This window comes from Apodemus sylvaticus, chromosome 3 (genome assembly GCF_947179515.1).
Source record: "Apodemus sylvaticus chromosome 3, mApoSyl1.1, whole genome shotgun sequence".
Taxonomy (NCBI): Eukaryota; Metazoa; Chordata; class Mammalia; order Rodentia; family Muridae; genus Apodemus; species Apodemus sylvaticus.
In genome coordinates, this window is record NC_067474.1 from 115,151,036 (window position 1) to 115,163,921 (window position 12,886).

The 12,886-nt window shown below is 41.8% G+C and overlaps 1 protein-coding gene across 1 annotated transcript in view; it reads left to right on the forward strand.

Moving 5' to 3' along the window:
- Window positions 1–12,886, forward strand: part of Ube2u (ubiquitin conjugating enzyme E2 U) — a 61,258-nt gene that overhangs the window by 16,105 nt on the left and 32,267 nt on the right. The window lies entirely within an intron of this gene.

Below are 12,886 nucleotides of genomic sequence, written 5' to 3' on the forward strand. Positions count from 1 at the left end.
CAGCCTATCTTTGGTGTTTCCACTTCATGGCTGGTAGTTCTGGGTTCTATAAGAAAGCAGGCTGAGCTGGGCAGTGGTGGCGCACATCTTTAATTCCAGCACTTGGGAGGCAGAGGCAGGCGGATTTCTGAGTTTGAGGCCAGCCTGGTCTACAGAGTGAGTTCCAGGACAGCCAGGACTACACAGAGAAACCCTGTCTTGAAAAAAAAAAAAAGAAAGAAAGAAAAAGAAAAAAGAAAGCAGGCTGAGCAAGCCAGCAAGCAGCGCCCCTCCATGACCCCTGCATCAGCTCCTGCCTCCCGGAGCCTCCCGTTTGAGTTCCTGTCCCGACTTCCTTCAGTGATCGACTTCCTTCAGTGATCGACTTCCTTCAGTGATCCACTGCAGTGTGGAAGTGGAAGCTCAATAATCCTTCCGCTTGCTCTTTGATCTTTTGGTTTTGAAATTAATCCCTGCTGGACATAGTTTTTCACACAAGTCCACATATAAGTACCCTGTCTAAAACGGAGTGAGTAAATTCCCTGCCACCCCCTCCTCTTGGTACATATTCAAATATATTCAAATACATTCTGTTCAATGTATAGTAGGAATATGCAATAAGCATCCTGTCCTGCTGCAGAGTGTGGGGAGGCAGGACTGCAGCGGACCTGGTGTGCATCGCTGAGGCCCCGCGCGCTGCACAGTTTCCTTGCCACTTTTTGTCTTTGAGCATCACAGGTAGGCCAGGAACTTTTCAGCAAAGTGTCTAAGTTATTAGTTGTTTTAACTGAAATGTTGGGTTTATATTTTCATCAAAGAAACATATTTACAGCTTTGAAAGACAAATAGAATTCGGTTTTGTTTTGTTTTGTTTTGTTTTGTTTTGTTTTGATTCGATATATTTTTTATTTACACTTCAAATGATTTCCCCTTTTCTGGTCCCCCACTCCCCAAAAGTCACATAAGCCCCCTTCCCTCCCCCTGTTCTCCCACCCACCCCTTCCCACTTCCCTCTTCTGGTTTTGCCCTATACTGCTGCACTGAGTCTTTCCAGAACCAGGGGCCACTCCTCCGTTCTTCTTGTACCTCATTTGATGTGTGGATTATGTTTTGGGTATTCCAGTTTTCCAGGCTAATATCCACTTATTAGTGAGTGCATACCATGATTGATCTTTTGAGACTGGGTTACCTCATTTAGTATAATGTTCTCCAGCTCCATCCATTTGGCTAAAAATTTCATGAATTGATTGTTTCTAATGGCTAAATAGTACTCCATTGTGTATATATACCACATTTTTTGCATCCATTCTTCTGTTGAGGGATACCTGGGTTCTTTCCAGCTTCTGGCTATAACAAATAGGGCTGCTCTGAAAATAGTGGAGCATATATCCTTATTACATGCTGGGGAATCCTCTGGGTATATGCCCAGGAGTGGTATAACAGGATCTTTCGGAAATGACATGCCCAGTTTTCTGAGGAACTGCCAAACTGATTTCCAGAGTGGTTGTACCAATTTGCAACCCCACCAGCAGTGGAGGAGTGTTCCTCTTTCTCCACATCCTCACCAACACCTGCTGTCTCCTGAGTTTTTAATCTTAGCCATTCTGACTGGTGTAAGGTGAAATCTCAGGGTTGTTTTGATTTGCATTTCCCTAATGACTAGTGAAGCTGAGCATTTTTTAAGATGTTTCTCTGCCATCCAAAGTTCTTTAGGTGAGAATTCTTTGTTTAACTCTGTACCCCATTTTTTAATAGGGTTATTTGGTTTTCTGGGGTCTAACTTCTTGAGTTCTTCTATATATTGGATATAAGCCCTCTATATGATGTAGGGTTGGTGAAGATCTTTTCCCAATTTGTTGGTTGCCGATTTGTCCTCTTGATGGTGTCCTTTGCTTTACAGAACTTTGTAATTTTATGAGGTCCCATTTGTCAATTCTTGATCTTAGAGCATACGCTATTTGTGTTCTGTTCAGGAACTTTCCCCCTGTACCGATGTCCTCAAGGGTCTTCCCCAGTTTCTTTTCTTTTAGCTTCAGACAAATAGAATTCGGTTTTGAGTAGAGTCCTTCAGGACCTTCCAAGCCTGTAGCAAGTCTTCTGTGAGTGCTGCCCCCTGGAGGCAGCAACACTCGCAACACTCAGTGAGCCTAGCTCTTCTCTGTCTCTCTGTCTCTCTCTTTCTTCCTCCCTCCCTCCCCCTTCCTCCCTCCCTTTCTCTCTCTTTCTTCCTCCTCCTCTCTCTCTTTCTCTCTCTCTCGCTCTCTTCTCCACTAGTTTGTTTATTTTATATCCTGATCACTGCCCCCTCCCAGTACCCTCCTCTCAGAGGCCCTCCCCACCCCATCTCCCATCCCCTTCTCCTCTGAGAGGAGGGTGGCTGCCTCCCATCATGTTTCATCAAGTCTCTTCAGAGTTAGGTACACTCCCCTCCCACTGATGCCAGACAAGGCAGTCCAATTGGGGAATGGATTTCACACAGGCAACAGCTTTAGGGTCAGCTCCCACTCCAGTTGTGGGAGACCCACATGGAGACTGAGCTGCACATCTGCTACATATGAGCAGAGGCCTAGATCCAGCCCATGTATGACCTTTGGTTGCTGGCTCAGTCTCTGAAAGCCCTCAACAGTCCAGGTTAGTTGACTCTGTTGGTCTTCCTGTGGAGTTCCTACCCTCTTCAGGGCCTTCAATGCTTTCCCCAACTCTTTCGTAAGAATCCCCAAGCTCCATTCTATGTTTGGCTGTGAGCCTCTAAGTCTGTTTCAGTCAGATGATGGGTGGAGCCTCTCAGAGGACAGCCATGCTGGGCTTCTGTCTACAACATAACAGAGTATTAGTAATAGTGTCAGGGATTGGTGCTTGCCCATGGGATGGGTCTCAAGTTGGGCCTGTTATAGGTTGGCCATTCCTTTAGTCTCTGCTCCATCTTTGTCCCTGCATTTCTTTTTGACAGGATAAATTTTAGGTTGAAAGTTTTGTGAGTAGGTTGGTGTCATTATACCTCCACTGGAGATTGTTCCTGACTACAAGAGGTGGCCTCTTCAGATTTCATATCCCCACTGCTAAGTGTCTTCCTGTAGGTCACTCACATTGACTCCTGGGAGCCTCCTCCATTCTAGGTCTCTTGGTACATCCAAAAGATTCCCCCTACCCCTCCCCAACACACACACACACAAACACACACACACACACACACACACACACACACACACACACTCACACACACACACACACATCAGGCAGCTACAGGTTTATATTCATTCTCCTGACCCTCTGGCCCTCTCTCCTGTCTCTCTCTATACCTGATCCTGCCTCCCCATTCTGCTCCCCATCCCCTCTCCCATCCAGTTCCCTCCCCCCCTCTGTCTTCTATGAGTATTTTATTCCCCCTTCTAATTAACATTCAAGCTTCCTTCCTTGAGCCTACCTTCTTGTTTAGCTTCTTTGGGTGCAGCAAGGGTATCCTGCACTTTATGGCTAATATGCACTTACCAGTGAGTACATACCATGCATGTCTTTTAGGGTCTGGGTTACCTCACTCAGGATATTTTATAGTTTGCCTGCAAAATTCATGATGACCTTGGTTTTAATAGCTGAATGATATTCCATTGTGTAAATAACCCGCATCTTCTGGATCCATTCTTTGATTAAGGGACATATGGGTTGTTTTCAGTTTCTGGCTATTATGAATAAAGCTGCTATGAACATAGAGCATGTATACTTGTGGTACAGTGGAGCAGCTTTTGGGTATATGACCAGGAGATGTATAGCTGGGTCTTCAGGTAGAACTATTTCCAATTTTCTGAAAAATTGCCAAACTGATTTCCAAACTGGCTATACAAGTTTGTACTCCCACCAGCAGGGGAGGCATGTTTCCCTTTCTCTGCATCCTTGCCAGCATGTGGTATTATTGCTTGAGTTTGGCCATCCTGATGGGTCTAAGATACTATCTCAGGATTGTTTTGATTTGCATTTCCCTGATGACAAGGACTTTAAAGATTTCTTTAAGTGCTTCTCAGCCACTCCAGATTCCTCTGTTAAGAATTCTCTGTTTAGGGCTGGAGAGATGGTTCAGAGGTTAAGGGCACTGCCTACTCTTCTAAAGGTCCTGAGTTCAACTCCCAGCAACCACATGGTGGCTCACAACCATCTGTAATGAAATCTAATGCTGTCTTCTGGGGTGTCTAAGGACAGCTACAGTGTACTTACATATAATAAATAAGTAAACCTTTTTAAAAAAAGAATTCTCTGTTTAGCTCTGTACCCCATTTGTTAATTGAGTTGTCTGGCATCTCACTTCTTGAGTTCTTTTATATATTTTGTACATTAGCCCTCTATCAGATATAGGGTTAGTGAAGATCTGTTCCCAATCTGTACGTTGCTGACTTGTCTTATGGACTATGTCCTTTGCATAGTGCAGGGAAGGATTTATGTGGCTTACACTTTCAGGTCTCAGTCCATGGTCCTTGAGGGAAAGCAGAGCAGGAAGTCAACCAGGAGCCTGAAGCAAAAACCATGGTGCTTGTTGGCTTACTCGAGGGAATGGCACCACACACACTGGTAATAAGACAGTCCTCCACAGATGTACCCACGACCATGCGATACCGGCAATGTCTCAATCGAGGCTTCTTCTTTTAGGTGACTCTAGGCTGGGTCAAGTTGACAGTCAAAACTAACTAGGACAATCATGGTGTGAAGTGACCTCACATCTCACAATATGTTGTCGAATGTTTTTTGCAACAAATATTTGAGAATTTTGACATGTATGTTCATCTAGGAAATTGATCTGTATTGTTCTTTCTTTGATGTATCCTTACAATCAATTTGGTATCACGGTCATAACTAGCCTTGTAGAATGAACTTAGTAGTGTTCCTTCCCTTTCTACATCATGAAACAGTTTGAACAGCATTGGTATTAACTTTCATTGAAAGTTTGCTAAGACCTGGCAGTGAATTCGTCTGGACCTGGACTTTTCCTTACTTTACATTGTTCTTATGTTGACTACTACCCAGACCCTGGACTGCTGTAGTCTGTTTAAGTGGCTTAAATCTACTTGACTCAATTTTGGTAAGTCATATGTTTGTAAGAATTTCTATTTCCTCTAGATTTTCCAGATTGTTTTTGAAAGTGTATATTTTCAAAGTACTCCTTAATAATTCTCTGATTTTTCATTGGAATTTGTATTAACCCTTTTTATACCTCTAATTTTATTGATTTGGATGTTGTCTTTATTTTGGTTATTTGGCTAGGGATCTGTCCATCTTGTATTTATTTTTCAAAGAACTAACTCTTTGATTAATTCTATGCATTATTCTTTTAGTCCCCATTTCATTAACTTCTGCCCTAATCTTTATGGTTTCTCTCCATCTGATGCTTCTGTATTAGGATGGGTTGTTTCTTCAATGGTTCTTCAGGGAGTGTATTGTTCAGTCTCTATTTAGTTTTTCTTGCTATTGAGTTCTACTTTTATTGCACTATAATTTAATAATATATGAAATTATTTGACTGTTTTTGTATTTGGTAAAGCATAATTTGCAGACTAGAATGTGATCTACTTACATATAGAAAGTACAGTAGGCAGCTGACCAAAAAAAAAGAAGATATTCTGTCTTCATTGGATGAAATATTCTGCAGCTATTTGTTAAGTCCATTTGTTCAATGATATAGATTAACTCTAGAATTTCATTGGTGATTTTAAGTTTGGATGAATCTAGAGATGAATGAAATAATGAAAATATCCATTATTATCATATCAGGACTACTCTATTCTTTATATTCATTGGTGTTTGTTTTAAAAAATTAAAGTTCATATTGCTTGGTGCATATATATTTACAATTGTCTTATATTCTTGGTGGATTGTTTCCTTTAGTAATATCTAATGCCATTCCTTATCTCTTCTGACTCAATACAGTATAAGTCAATATATCTACCATCAAAATGTCTACACAAAATAATTTTAGTTTTCATTCACTTGATAGATTACGTTTTACTCTATGATTTTCAGTCTGTGGGTACCTTCCACTACAGTGTGTTTCTTAGAGACAATAGCAGTTTGCATATAGCTTTTTAAATCCAATCAGTCTATATGTCTGCATTAGTGAGCTGAAGCCATTTACATTTCATTTTATTATATAGAGATTTCTTAAATTCTGTAATTTAATTATTGTTTTGCTGATTGGCTAGATTATTGATTGCTCTCTAGATTCTCTTTTATTAGTATCAAGGATATGTTGCCTTACTGTGGAACATGATGGATTCCCTCCTATCTTTCCTTCATTCTATCAGTCTCTTCCTCAAATGTGTTCTTTCTCCTCCTTTCATGATAAAGAATGCCTTTCTCATTCCTCTGTGTATGAAATTCCTATGTCCTTAGCAGTGCTGACTTAGTGACCAGAAACTGCTTTATTACTTATCTTTAAATGTATTAATTTCTCTATTACTTTTTTTTAAATAGCATTGGTAGATATAGCAGTCTTGGTAGACAATTACTGTCTAGGATTGAAGTATATCATCGACAGATCTGATACTTGGCCTCTGTGGTGTCACTCTCTTGCAGTTGTTGATGTGCCTTTGCTTTTATTTTTGACATCTTGAGTATATATCATGAAGTTCTTCTCTGGTTATATCTACTTAGGATTCTAAATGCTTCTTGTGTTAAAATGTGTTTTTCTTTCTCTAGTTTTGGGAAATTTCCTGTTATCTTTTTTTTAAATGATCTCTATACTTTCTTTTATTCTTTGTATTCTTAGTTTTGTTTTTCTTGATTTCAACTTATTATTATTGTGGGGTATGCATTGTCATCATGCACGTGCCACCAAACATATGTGGAGCTGAGAGGACAACTTTATGGAGTTGGATCTCTCTGTCCACCCTTAGGTGGGCTCTGGGCATCAAACCCTGGTCACCAAGCTTGTGCAAAAGTGCCTTTACCTACTGAGCACCTCTCCGGCCTGGTCTGTCTCTATAAATGCCATAGTCATGCTATCCCATCCCTATTTGATACGTTCCTTACTACCACAGTGTTTTATCAACCTTTCCTGATATCCTTTCTTCTGCTCAGTTGGGTCTATTTATGTTTTCCACTGTGGCTTTTAATTTGAGTTGTTAAGTGTTTCACTTTCAAAACTCTTTTTAAAAATCTCAATTGCCTTGCTGAAATTTTCTTCCATGTTGCTGACTTTTTTTCAATGACTGTATCCTTATTTTGACACTTCATTCTCTGTTGCTGATTTTCTTTTCTGGGTCTGGACTGATTCATCTGCTTGTTTGTATCGTCTCTCAAGTCATTGATCAATTTTACCACAAAACCTGTAAGTAGGAACCAAACTGAAGCCATTTTGAGTAAAGCTCCAATTAGAATAGGGGTTGAATAAAGTTTAAGTTCCCAAGACCTTCCTAGGTAACTGACATCCTGCTTGATAGAGAGACACCTATATGTGAGTAACTGGCATCCTGATTGGCAGAGAGACACCTGTATGTGGGTAACTGGCACCCTGATTGGCAGAGAGACACCTGTATGTGGGTAACTGGCATCCTAATTGGCAGAGAGACACCTGTATGTGGGTAACTGGCATCTTGATTGGCAGAGAGACACCTGTATGTGGGTAACTGGCATCCTGGTTGGCAAGTTGAGACATGAATGCTAGGCAAGTTACCCCACCACAAGTCACCTCACCAACCAATGAGAACAAGATAAATGTACCACATTGGGTTCCTAAGAAAGTCCCCTGTTCCTAAATCCTGACTGGTAGAAAAATGTAACTGTAACTTAACATAGATGTTTGTGGTTTTCAAGCTTAAAATCTCTGTAACAGTCTGTCGCTGGGTCACAGTTCAGCCTCCAAGTCTGTTCTATGTCACTCATGTATCAGTAGTGGTTTTTGTTTTCTCTTGATCTGGTGTTGGAGTCACATTGGATCTAAGCAGATGCCTTAACAAAAACCTTTGAAATCTTTCTCTGAAATCTTTCTTACTTCAGCACCTTTCATTTTAGAAATTGAGGAGTTAAGAACTTTTGTAGGAGCCACGTTACCTTTCCTTTCTTAGTCTCTTACATTTCTGGGTCAGAGTATATGCATCTGTTGGTTAATAATTGCTTCTGGATTTTGACAGTAGACATGTAATCTCTTTAGTAACACTCCAACTAGGAAGAGATAAACTTCTGTGCCAGCAACATCAAAAAACAGCATACGGAAATACACTTATGGTGATGTATTTATATGTATATGTGTGCCTGTGTATGTGTATGTATACACATCTGTGTCTGTATGTGTATGTGAGGTATGTGTGTATGTGTGTGTGTGTGTGTGTTTATGTGTGTGTGGTCAGCTTGACAGGATCCAGAGTTACCTCAGAGATAAATTTCTAGGCATATCTATGAGAGATTTTCTAGATTAAGTTAATTGACTACCCTAGCTGGTGGACTGAATAAAATAGAAAGTGGACTAAGTACCAGCACTCTCCACCCACTGACTGTGCATGCCATGTGCGTGCCCTGCTGCCTCCAGCTTCTTCTGTCATGCCTTCCTTGCCACTGTGAACTATATTCTCAAACTCTGAGCCAAACCAAACCCTTCCTTTCTTAAATGGATTTTGCCATGTATTTTTTCAACAAGGAAATACGCAACTAACATAACACTCCAAGTCAATTGCAATTCACTAATATGCACTAATGACCACAGAACCCAAAATAAAGCTCCTATAGCTTATGCTATGAAGTCACAAATCAGTTCAGTGTGGAAATAATAAATGAATGAAATTTGAAAAAGAGAAAGGGAAAACTGGTGAGAAGCGAAGTTTAACACATGGAGAGAGAACTTGGAGAATGGTAAAGAGCATTAAAGACAGGGAAAGAAAAGAAAACTGTATAGGATGCAGTGATCTGAATGAGAATGGCCCTCGGAGGCTCATATGCGTGAATGCTTGCACCCTAGTTGTGAGACCTGTTTGGAAAGGCTTAGCGGTTCTTAACTGTTGGAAGAAGCATGCATGACTTTGTTGGAGGAGGTATGTTACTGGGACTAGGCTTTGAGGTTTCAAAAGCCCATGTCAGGCCTTCCCTCTCCTCTCCTCTCCTCTCCTCTCCTCTCCTCTCCTCTCCTCTCCTCTCCTCTCCTCTCCTCTCCTCTCCTCTCCTCTCCTCTCCTGTCTTCTCCTCTCCTGTCTTCTCCTCTCCTTTCCTGTCCTCTCCTCTCCTTTCCTCTCCTCTCTTCTCTTTTCCTCTCCTCTCTTCTCCTCCTCCTCTCTCTTCTTGTTCTTGTGCTTGTTCTTCTTCCTCTTCTTCTTCTTCTTCTTCTTCTTCTTCTTCTTTCTTCTTCTTCTTCTTCTTCTTCTTCTTCTTCTTCTTCTTCTTCTTCTTCTTCTTCTTCTTCTTCTTCTTCTTGTTTCTCTCTCTCTCTCTCTCTCTCTCTCTCTCTCTCTCTCTCTCTCTCTCTCTCTCTCTCCCCATCCCTCACACTATGGTTGCTGTATCACCATGTAAATTTCAGCTACTGCTCCAGTGCCATGTCTGCCTTATCTGCTGCCAAATTTGATGCCATGATGGTCATCAAAAACAAAATTAGATAAATGTAAAAGAGAATAATAATAAAAACATCAGCATTTAAGGAAAAATGTTAATAAGACAAAGTACTACTGAATGTAGGTGATGGGGACAGAAGAAATACAATGGACAAAAAGAAAAAAGAAAGAAAAATATGGAGGAAAAGTACTCAGTAGTGGAAAAATAAGCAGAGTTAGATAAGTATATGAAGGAAGAAACAAAAACATTAAAAATATAAACGATACAAGTTAAACTCCTTACAAATGGTTAAGTAAAACAGGGAATCACACTAAAAAGAATGGAACAAGGCTGAGGGGAGGGGGTAGCTGGTTGATTCCTGGGTCCTGAAACACTGGAGCCTGCTAGTTCTGAACAAGGGCTGGTCAGATGGCCTTGTGAGTTGTGTGTCCCTTTGGTGTTCTCTGTTGCAGAGTTGTCTCCACGGAAGCCATTTTCTTCTTTTGAGTATCAGGCCCCTCAGCCTAGTTTGCATTCTTTGGGGTAGACAGCAGTTAGTCTTTCAGCTTCCCAAGACTCCCCAGATCTTATGCTCTGGGTGACACTGCACCCAAGGGAGTGTCTCTCTTCCAGGTATGTTGGAAATGTAGGAAGTAATGACAACACTCAGATGTGTCCAGACAAAGGACCTGCCTTTGTGCTTTCAAGGTTCTCTGAGTATTGATCACTCTGCTGAGGAAAAGCTGCTGTGACCTTCAGCATCCTCTGGCTCTGCATCAATGGATGATAACTATGTGGCTCCAGAATTTGACCCACTTCTGACTTAGGCTCAAAGCCATCAAATTCCAGGTGTTGTTAGTTGATGCTCTGTATTCCTGGACACCAGGGATAGGGCCATCTCTCTTCCTCCTCCAGTCCCAAGCCTAAATGAGCCTCCTGATGCATTTTCTTTCTGACCCTTCACAGTCCAGCCCTCCTGCTCTCCACAACTTCCCCTCTGTGCCTTCCCTCACCCAGGGACTGTGACAGGCCACTAAGAGCCTTTCTAACCTGTGGTTGGTCCCTAATCTCAGGCCATCAGGGTAGCTCAGTTCTTAACAGTAAAAGGACCCAGCTGCTGCATGACAAAAATGGAATCTCTCCTCCACCGACTCCTCCTCAGAGGAATCACTGTCTCGCCAACATCTGCAACTAGACTTGAGGTTTGTGGGAACTGATGGCTTGTTTTGAAGGTAGGCCTGCCTGTCTTCTCTAGGGTTTGAGTCCCCTCACCCACCAGGGATCAAGGCCAATGCAGCTGTCCTGCGTTCTGCTTGTCTTGTGTCACGGTATGTCTCTCTTTTTCCCCACTGATCTTTCCCAGTAACATTCACTTCCTTCAGGAATTTCTGAAGCTTTTATCTCTGTTTCTCTCATTGGGATAAAGTCTGTAGTTTTGGGTTTTATTTTTTTCTTTTGAAAATCTTTTTCTCTTTCCTTCAGAGAAGGGAGTCTTTACCATCCAACCAGGAGGAGAGCAGCAGCATCTGTTCCTGCCCCACCCCACCCCAAACACACACACACACACACACACACACTCCTGGACAACCCTTCCATGTCCCCTGTTGTCCTCCTTTGCTTCAGTCCCAGCTGTGTGTGATGGCCCCTCCATCTGCCTCCTGGTTTGGGTTGTCATTTTTATAGTGAAAAAAGAGCCCCCAAGAGCCTCCTACTATACAGGAGGTGAGTCTTTTATGACCTCATGCCTAAAAGTGTAGCTGTCCTATCCTCTTGCGGCCACAGTTTGGACAAACCAGTTCATAAACAATTCTCTTTAGGAAATAAAACTGACTATTACCCTGCACTTGCCAGTGCTGTTTTGCTTGACCGATGCTCTCAGATTTCCAGTCCTTCACATGTATTTTATACTTTCTTTCCAGGGGATTTAAAAAAAAGAAAATCTCCTCATTCACTGATCACTGATTTCTTACCAGCATTCATTGGTACATTTTATCTTTTTCTCTCTCACTGTATGTTTAATAAGTCATTGAAATATCAAACTGGAACCATTCTGGTCCTAGGGAATTCTCTTTATGTGGCTTGTTTGATGCTGTCTCCCCTTTCTCTTTTCTCCATGATCTTCTCTGTATGTTGGCCCTTGAAGTGGAAGTTTCTGGTTTCTTTGGAGACTCCGTTGTGTCCTATGCTTTTTTTTCTGGAGACTGTCTTTTGAGAGGATATTTTTTGCTGAAACAGACATGTGTGGGAGGATGTTTTGCTGAGAAAGGATCCATGGTGTTTTCTGGAAGCTGCCTGGAAAAGGGTATGTAGTGTTTCAAGGAAGCAGATGCTTAAGGCGATGTGTGATGTTTGGAAGGGTGTAAGTATAACCCCACAGACGGTGGATGACACCGTGGCATTGGTTCGCCTTGCCATGCTGCTGGTCTTCGTTGGGCTCTGCCGACTCGTTTTCACTGGCTGTGGCATTGCTTCACCTTGCCTTCTTCCCTGATCTTTTGGTGTGACTTCATAGAGAGAAAGTCACCAAAGAACTTCTGATATTTTGGTGGCTTCTTGCCACTTCTGGGGACTCAAGCCCATTAGCAATGCCTACAGGTTTCTTCAGGATGGAACTGCTGATGATGATTGATGATCAGTATTTGCAAGTTGATGGAGCTACCTACCACTGCTGATTCATGTGAACTAAACTGCTGATATCCTGACCACAAGGACTGAAATCAAGAAAAAAAAAAAAACTATTTCTAAACAAGTCCTCATCCCCCTTTTGTCCTATTAACATTTCCTTTCACTACCTCTGGTGGCGGGTGGTGGGCTAGAAGGGAGGTGTTTAAGAGTCCCTATTAAAGTAGGTTTTGAACAATCTAAGCCTACAAGTAGGCCTACTGTCTAATCCTCTGATTTTAAAAACATATTTTTTCTCTATTACTCATGTCTTGGCATAGTAATGATTGTATATTCTGAGAGACTTCTTAGGAAAATATATTTATGTTTTTCTTATTACTTGTTTATTTAGATTGTTAGTTTCTCTGAGATCAAATATGTCTGATGGTCTTTAATTGTCCATTCATGTAATGGAAATAGAGTGACCAATCTTATTAAAAAGAGTGGAAGTTCTGCATCAAGCTGGACCTTGTTGATGGCTTGGTTGTAGTGAGAACCTACCTGGCCATGAAAACTAGTCCAGGGTTACAGCATAGGGGATGGACTAGGAGCCAGACAAGGGCGGTCAAGAGTCTCCATGATTTCAGTCCTCCACACTCCTGTGCTCTTCAGCTCTGAGTCTCCCCGATGCAGACATCCTCCATCCTCTCCCGGCAGGCCATCCATGTGGTTCTCTGGGTGAGGATGGTTAAGTGCAGGTCCATGCTCTGCCTCTGGTCTCTCCTCTGAGAGTTACCTGACACCCTTG